The following is a 9,215-nucleotide window of genomic DNA, read 5'->3' as shown; positions in this document are numbered from 1 at the left end:
ACTGAAATACCCAGGTGCCCACCCCCCCTTTCGTTTTTTGGGGAGGCAAAGGAGCTGGAACTTCCTACTCATCTCCTTCTTTTTTCTATTCTGACCTTATGCTTTCTTCTTCTTCTAATTATGAATTTTAGAATTAGAACTGAATTTTATACCTAAATATATCTGCCAGGAAATTTGGAGATTTCTGAAAATGTCCTTAGATATAATGCCATGCATACTAGAAATTTCCATAGTGTAACTCATTTTTTCTGCTTATATTATCATTTTATGAAAGAATTAGTATTTAAAAAGAAGGAGAATTTAACATAATCTTACAATAAAAATATTGAATGATTTTAGCATTATGAAAAACATACATTGTCTATGTTTTTCTCATTTCACCATCATGGACCGGCATGAGTTCACAAATAAGCACTGTAACTTATTTTTTTGGGAGAGTTTAATATGATAACATATTGTAAGCCTTCATAAAAGCACTGCTTGAAAAAAAAAATGGGACTCTGACCTACAGAACTTTTGCAAAATCTAATATCTGAAATATTTTAACTGCTTCAAAGAATAATTTGCATTAAGAATCCCCCTTTTTGCCTAGATTAGATAATCTGATATTTTCCTACATATGATTTTAAGAAACCAATGTGGAAAATCTTTACATGACAAGAGAATATGTAGAGTGGTGAGGTGACAGACTGAAATATGTTAGGGCTTGGTTTTCTTGGAGTGTTAGAGACAGCATTTTGTTTTATATACTTCAGAGACAATTTGGGCCACAGGATAATGTCTACATCATAGAAAAGCAGTCAGCATATAAAATAATTTTACTATTCTACAAAGATAGGTTTTTTTTTTCTTAAACAATTTATTGAAAATGATCCCAAAATAAAGGAATTAATTGGAAATACAAGGACCTGGAGATTTACCACCCAGAGAACTTTGTTTTGTTCTGTTTTTCTCTTTGTTTGGGAATGGACTCAATGTAAATGAACAGGGGATCTAAGCAGCAGCAGCACCATCAAGGCAAAGGATGGGTGTGCATGAGGCTGTGCTCCAGGCTGGGAGACAACTAGCCCAAGTGAGAATAGGAATTAGAGGGGTTGCATAGGACAACTTCAGGGAAGAAAGGTGTTCCAGATTAATGTCATGGTTATTTTTTTTATTATGTTCAGTTAGCCACTGTATAGTACATCATTGGTTTTTGATGTAGTGTTCAATGATTCATTAGTTACGTATAACACCCAGTGCTCATCACGACACGTGCCCTCCTTAATACCCATCACCCTGTTACCCCCTCCCCCAGCCCTCCCCTCTGAAACCCTCAGTTTGTTTCTTGGGGTCCACAGTCTCTCATGGTTCATCTCTCTCTCTGACTTCTTCCCCTTCAGATTTCCCTCCCTTCCCCTATGGTCCTCCGTGCTATTGCTTATGTTCCACATATGAGTGAAACCATATGATAACTGTCTTTCTTTACTTGACTTACTACACTTAGCATAATCCTCTCCACTTCCATCCATGTCGATACAAATGGTGGGTATTCATCCTTTCTGATGGCTGAACAACAGTCCATTGTATATATGTACCACGTCTTCTTTATCCATTCATCTGTTGAAGGACATCTCAGCTCCTTCCACAGTTGTGGACATAGCTGCTATGAACATAGGGGTGCAAGTGCCCCTTCTTTTCACTACATCTGTATCTTTGGGGTAAATACCTAGTGGTGCAGTTGCTGGGTCATAGGGTAGCTCTATTTTTAACATCTTGAGGAACCTCCATACTGCTTTCCAGAGTGGCTGTACCAGCTTGCATTCCCACCAACAGTGTAAGAGGGTTCCTCTTTCTCCACATCCTCGCCAACATTTGTTGTTTCCTGTCTTGTTAATTTTTGCCATTCTAACAGGTGTAAGGTGGTATCTCATTGTGATTTTGATTTGGATTTCCCTGATGGCTAGTGATGTTGAACATTTTTTCATGTGTCTGTTAGCCATTTGTATGTCTTCTTTGGAGAAGTGTGTATTCATGTCTCCTGCCCATTTCTTGACTGGGTTATTTGTTTTTTGGGTGTTGGGTTTGAGAAGTTCTTTATAGATCTTGGATACCAGCCCATTATCTGTAATGTCATTTGCAAATATCTGCTCCCATTCCGTGGGTTGCCTCTTAGTTTTGTTAACTGTTTCCTTTGTTGTACAGAAGCTTTTTGTTTTGATGAAGTCCCAAAAGTTCATTTTTGCTTTTGTTTCACAAAGATAGTTTTGATTTATAACAATTTTTTTTTTTTTGCTACAGCTGCAATAACAATGCTTAGAAACTTAGACAACTAGAACGAGAATTTGCATTTGGGACTACAATGTCCAATATTCTTATTTTACACAGGAGAATGCTGAGTCCAGAAGAGAGGTGAAATAGTTAACTAAGCTCATACTGCTATTTAGACCCTCCAGCTAGGATCCTGACATACTGATTCTGGTGCAGTATTCCTATGTTAAGTTTCATTTTCAATTCTGTGTACTCCATGTTTTATTCACCTCAAAAGAAAAAGAGCCTGTCTGAGATTGAGTTGTCAGGCATAGGTAAAAACAAAGCAAGAATCTAGCCTACTTTCCAACACATGAGTCAATCTCAAGAAAATTGATATATGCTGTCAAACAATACTATTAAGGAAGAGGTGTTTTGTGGACCAAAGAAATGACCTTCACACAGGTAGAAATAGAAGCAATGTTGAATGCCCTGTATGATGGAGGAGCAAATGAATTATATATAAAGATAGTTCAAATTGATTATGGCAGCAAGAGACTAGTCAAGGACATTCACAGCCAACTTTACAAAACTATTTCTCCATCCTTCCTCAAGAACATATTCCAAATCCTTGTCCTGGAAGAAAAAGGTATCTGGATAGAGAACTCCTAAACCACTTGTAGGAGAGCAATTCCATTGCTACTAAAACCCACCCAAATTTAAAAACTTAAAAACCACGTAAATCTGCTAAATAGGGTTCATGTGACATTATTGTAAAATCCAGGGAGTGCAGAGGATGAATGCAGGGCTAGATTACAGTTTGCAAATATGAATAATGAATGATTCTTCACATTCACCACCTAAGCAAAGGGGAGAGAGAGCACTGCCAAACTGAGGAAGGCTTCCCAGCAGAATGTAGGAGAGAAACATGCTGGGTGTAATTGCCAGGTTTTATCTCAGGGGCTGAAGGGTACCAGGCAGTCACTGTGAATAAAGAGTGAGATGCTATTTTAGAATTTGCTCTTAGGAAAGAACATAGGCTGTGATGTGGAGGGCTGTCTTCACAAAGAAACAAACAAACAAAAAAATCATAGAATGTGTTAAGTTATATTGATGTGGAAAACCTTAGAATCCACTCCAAAGACGACTTGGAATGACTGCCCTCAAAATTTATATTTTCTTCCACTGTAGACAGACTTCTCATCCTAAAGCAAATGAAAAGCAACCACCATAAGGCTTAGGAAGGAGTGGGGTGTGGTCAAAAGTCACTCTGCTGCCTCACTGTCCTCCCATAAATGTTCTCACTGAAGTGAAATTTCTTAGAGGAGTTTTTCATCCCTCTCATCCAATGGTCATCCATGACCTCTGAAGCCTGTCTTGTGTGTATATCATCACAAGTAAAGTCACTTGGTAAAGAGTGGAGGGAAAAGAAGCAGGTGAAGAGTAAGGACCACCTGTGATGACAGATGAGCAAAGAAATCACCAAGGCAACTGAGGGAAGACACATTTGGAAGTCCTAAAAGAAGCCAAGAATGCAAGGACTTTACTTTTCCCCAAGGAAGTACACAGTTTCTATCTACCACCAAATGTTCAGAGGAGTTTTCACTGTTTGGGAAATGGCAGGAACTCCACTCTAGTAAAACCACCTTTCTGATCATAGTCTCTCCATGAGCAAATAAGACTGGAGGAGCTGAATTTAAAAATGAATTTAAGAAGCTAGCAATCCAGAAATCATCATGTAGATACAGGGAGATGAGTTTTATGAGCTTGAGACAAACATATTAGCTGATCTGGTGAAACACTAAGGTCTTTTCCATAAAAGAAAAGCAGGCTATCCTTTAAGGATTATTTAAGCCACCCAATGGCCATGGGTGGGAGGCTAACATTATTTAGGTTAGGCTATTCATTCTATGAAAATGTATTCAGAAGTCTGACTCTAACCTTAGAAAGTGGTTTTGCATGGCTGGCATACACTTAGGAGACTCAGCAATGACTGTTTTTATTTGGTCAAGAGGGCCCAAATGCCGAGAGGAAGATTAACAATAACTGCCCTCTCTATAAGGTACTCATAATATTTATGCCCTGTTAATTGTTGTTTCATAAGCATTCATTAATAATAATGGCCTCTTTGTCACGCAATGAATCACTTACTCCCTTCAATTAAATATCTTCAAATATTCAGAATATTTCTAAGAATTCTGTAAGATTCTGTTATTATTATTATTATTATATTTTATTATTATTTGTAGGCACACCAGATTAATGTTGGGCAGCTAACCAGAGGATTCAGGCAGATTTGGTCTTGTAGAAAATTTACAAGTAAAATTCTCAATGTTACATTTGCAAATGACCAAGTATCTCTTGTGGGAGAGAGAATCCAGATGACAAAGTTTGTCTTAAGGCCAATGGGCGAGGTTAAATTGAGAAACAGAGCACAGAGTGCATTCTCTTATGATATGGATTTAGAGAGAGTGAGCTGAAAAAAAAAATAGTGAGTAGAAACCAAAGAAAACTACTTTACTATGAGCTTTAGGAAATAATTGTTTAGGTTTCAGAAAGAAAGGAAAATGAATTACATCTTTTCCCCCTCCCCAGAGTGCAAAGCTAGTTGAAAGATTGATACAAGAGTCAGACAGATTTTTAAAAATTAAAATAATAAACCTTTATTACCAACTAGACCTGGAAAGAAAGATCACAGATCTAAGTGTAGCCAAAGGGCCTTCCTAAGGCTTTATCCATGAACTGGGAGACTGACCCATTCAGCTCCTGGATCCATGGGACCACAGCATATATCTTTTCAGGGTCGGTCCACTTCTTGCATCTCAGAAACCAGAATTCGGCTTCAGAGATAATGTCAATGGCTGAGCCACACAATCCCACCTCCCTCTTCCAAACTCACTCGTCAGATCATTTACTTCTCTTACCCAAAGGACAGGAAATGCGTTGGGAGCAGGGAGAGCGGAGCTGGGAGTGCTATGCTTTCCTTCCTAAGGAGAAGTGATGAGTTGGGAATATGTGGTTTTCCCAGTAATATAGAGAATATAAGGAGTCAGCAGCCAAGGGGCTAGAAATGAGGGAGATGATGGAGACAATGCTCTTAGCAGACTTTATCCTCACTGCATTTAATATAAATAACCATGCAGGCCTCAGCCAACTGTGGTAGTATTTGTTTTAATCCTCAGACATGGCCCTGTAAGATACAGTGCTCACCCAAGGCCCACAGCATCCTGGAGTGCATGCTTGATGTTAATAAAATTTAAAGTTATGTTTCAGGTATTTTTAATCCTGTATGTAGATAATTACATGCAGCTGGACAAATATTATAATCAATTTTATGGTATATAGATTACTAGGTTAATTAGAGTATCAATTATCCTGAATGTATCCCCATCCTATTTCAACCATTTTGAATCAATGAGAGGTATTTGACTAAATGAATTTTTCTTTGTAAAGATCCATTGCATTCAAGGCATGTCTGGATAACAGACATAGAGAAATGAATTAGACACATTCGCTGATCTGAAAAGTCCTTATCACATAGAATTTACAGACATGTACCTAATTAGGTGCAACACAACAACAATGCATTGATAGTGCCGAAGAAAATAAAAAGGGAGCATGTGCAGATCTGCCTAGACCTTACTGAAGGCTGGAATTGGAGTAAGTGTCCTGAATAATAAGTGAGATGTCACAAGGCTTTGGAATTAAAGAGGAAGTTCTAGGTAGCCATAGGAGCAATTCTGACAATAAGAGGACCCTTTGTGGAATGACAGATAATGCCATTATTGAAGAGTAGAATTCAACATATGGTTGATAAAAGTTAAAGGTCAAGATGTAGGTTGAGGCAAGCTCCTGGAAGTTATTTTGTGTCTCATTTGTGTTGTTGTGATGTTTTCAATGCTTTGGTTTGGTTTTGTTCTCTTCTTTAGCAACGGATACTGCCATCTTTTGCTAGAGAGTAAATAGAGACTAGATATCTTAGAATCACTGATGTTTGCCAGTCTTCGAAGGGGAAATGAATGGGAAATAGTCCCAGTCTTTCTGGGAGAAAAGGATGGTCTCACTCTGAGAAGGGTTTATCACTGGGCTTGGTGGTTGCTCTTCTGTGCTGTGGTGGACAATGGACTCAGTCCTCCCAGTGTTTGTAAGGTTGATTTGCATGCCAGGAGTTAATGTACATGATATACAATTATAGACCTACAGTACTTTCTTGAGGGCCTCTAACTGACCCCATTGTTGGAAAGTAATTGTTCCCTCCATTACTGTTACAAAGGAGCTTGACTCCATCACTGGTGATAGATACCTCAGGAGACAATGAACCTGCCTCCACTACTGAATTTTGGACCAAAATTATAAGGTCAGCCTTACCTACTGGGAGAGTATCTTGCTTTCATATAGTCCAAATCTTTTCTAGAAATAACTTGTTTTCCTCCCCTTTCTACCAAAAAAATTCACCATTCCTAAAGCTCTTCCCAGAGGGATTTCATCAACCAGGGAGACTCTTATCACAGGAGAGAAGTATACACTCAGACAAACTGTGTCACAAACTGTCATACCTCCCATCTAATCTAAGAGCCTATTCATTTTTCCCTAGGAATCATTTACTCTCCCCTAAGAATACTACATCCTCCTACCCTTCCCCTATTAAAATGGTATTTAAGCCTGAATTCTAAGCCACCTCAGGAAGTTACTCAATTTTCCCTGAGTATCTCCCATATATACATACATGAGGTATACATATTAATAGCCTCCTGCTTTTCTCTCGTTCATGTGTCTTTTAGTACAGGAGTCTCCTCTGAGAACTCAGAAGTGTAGAGAGAAAATTGCTTTTCCTCCTCTACATGTTTGTATCAAGCCTCTGTCATTCATTCACCACATTCTGTGTAATGACATTGGCCTGATCCCATGATGTTGTTCTCCATCACTTTACATATGTATAGGAACCCCCAGACCTTAAGGGAAAGGGAAATGGATATCCTTGGAAGAAGGTAAAATGGACTTTGGGTATCTTGCTGTTACCTGTCTGGGGAGAGCAGTCAAGGATTTTGCACTTTTGGGAGAGACAGACTAGGATGGGTTTCTGAACTCCTTTGATCTATAGGACCTCACCCCGGTTTCTTGAAAGTGCTAGAGAAAGAAACAGTCTGCGGTTATAATCAAGGCAGACAGACGTGATCAAATATGCTTTGTAGCACTGCGCGCTGGCAACGGTACAGCGGACGACTGGCAAGGATCCTGCAGCCGCCTGACCAGCAAGGAAGCTGCAGCGAATATTCACGCCCAGACTGATAGACTCAAGGGCAGCACTGGTGGAAAGAAAAGACGATACCAAGACTTCCTCATGGAGGAGGATGTGTATATGTCCAAAACCTCTTAATGTATCTTTCATTTTCAGGGCATGATTTCTCAGGAAACCCTCACTGCAATAGAAGTACCACATGCTGGCTTAGACTCAATGTATCATTTATGTGAAGGAAATGGACTAAGCCATGTCCAACCATTAATGACTTGGTTGGAAGCCTTGCTCTCTGGGGGTTATCAGCTACCGTCCTCCTACTGACTTCATTACTTCTATGTAAAAATGAATCTTCCACCTGTGTGAAGTTGTCCTCCCCCTCCCATTCTCTTCCTGTGTGAACAGTCTGTTTCCCCCTTAAAAGAAATATCAGGTGCTGGTTCTGTGTAGAGTATGTTGCTGCCAAGATAAAGAAGCTGCCTAGAAGCTGCAATAATTGAAGGGGCAGACACAAATTGTGTTAACTGTCCAAATGGTGTTCTTATGAAATGCCCAGGAGTAACTGGTGGTTAGGAAAAGTTAGGGCTGAAGGCAAAAACCAAAAGTGTGGTCTTGAATTTCATGCACTAATTACATATGTAGTTACCTTATCCTTCAGTAACCAATATATTTTGTGGCAAAATGTTTTTCTAGGTAAAGGATACACTTGTAAAACAAACACGTGTAATTATTTATTTAAAAGTATAATGCTTGTGCTCCCTTTGGCAGCACATATGCTAAAATTGGAACAGTACAGAGAAGATTAGCATGGCCCCTGTGCAGGTGTGATACACAAATCCACAAAGCATTCCATATTTAAAAACTAAAATACAATATAAGTATAAAGATGAGGCATTTTGCACCATCCACTGGAGTGAGGGCAGAATGAACAAATGGCTAAGGAATTATAGTTTTAACTTACCCTGTAACCACAATCAGAGCATTTTCGCTGTTTCTGAAGCTGTATGTTTTGGGAAGGAGCACCACTGTAATCCACTACTGTCATAGATACAAAACAACAACAACCACCAAACAGGTAATAGGCCTAACAAAAACTGTAAAATATATTTCATTTTCAAAGGAATGAATAAAGTCCCAATAACCCCAGAAAAACTCCCAAATCAAGTTTCAAGTAGATATTAGGCTGACATTTCCTTGGCAGAGACTTCAATTAGAAACCTTCTGTAGGCGAAAGGTGGGAAGAGATGAGCAGATGAAATTTAACTTATTTCTCCAGCTCATGCTGTGAGCCCCACATTCTCACCTCCACAAACTAGCAAATGAAAGGTACTGAGGATTCAAACATTTTTCTTCCAGCAGCAGGTGGCCCAAGGGCCTCAACCCAGCTGTCTTTTCATATTAGAAAGAAAGCTGAGATCATTGTCACTCATATAATATCCCATTTGTTCTGCTGCTCTCACTAAATTTTCTGAATTTTATGTGGGGTCTCTCTCCCACTAAGAGATGAACTTGTGCTGCAATTTCTCTGATTAAACTGTGGGATAATTCCCTTTTTCAGAAAAAGAAAGTGTAGAAACATTCATTTTTACAAAGAAGTTGGGCATTAAAAGACTGTCTTTTAATTAGAGAAATAAACTGCAGATCCAATTGTCACATTTCAGAGATTTGTTCGGCAAACCTTCAACAGTTTCTCTTGTTTTTAAAAAATGATTTATCAGCAGTGATTATTAGATCATATAATTGCAAGGGA

At 38.8% G+C, this 9,215-nt stretch overlaps 1 non-coding gene across 1 annotated transcript; it reads left to right on the top strand.

Moving 5' to 3' along the window:
• Nucleotides 1-8,217: 8,217 nt before the first annotated feature.
• Nucleotides 8,218-8,324, top strand: LOC114209867 (U6 spliceosomal RNA). Its single transcript, XR_003609436.1, has one exon. It is a non-coding gene; the product is annotated as a U6 spliceosomal RNA (small nuclear RNA).
• The last annotated feature ends 891 nt before the right edge of the window (nt 8,325-9,215 follow it).

This window comes from Eumetopias jubatus, unplaced genomic scaffold, assembly GCF_037043125.1.
Source record: "Eumetopias jubatus isolate StellerSeaLion01/CBP00866 unplaced genomic scaffold, mEumJub1_p1.0 scaffold_9, whole genome shotgun sequence".
Lineage (NCBI taxonomy): Eukaryota > Metazoa > Chordata > Mammalia > Carnivora > Otariidae > Eumetopias > Eumetopias jubatus.
Note: the sequence above shows the minus strand (reverse complement) of the source record. Positions and strands in the feature narration are given on the sequence as shown.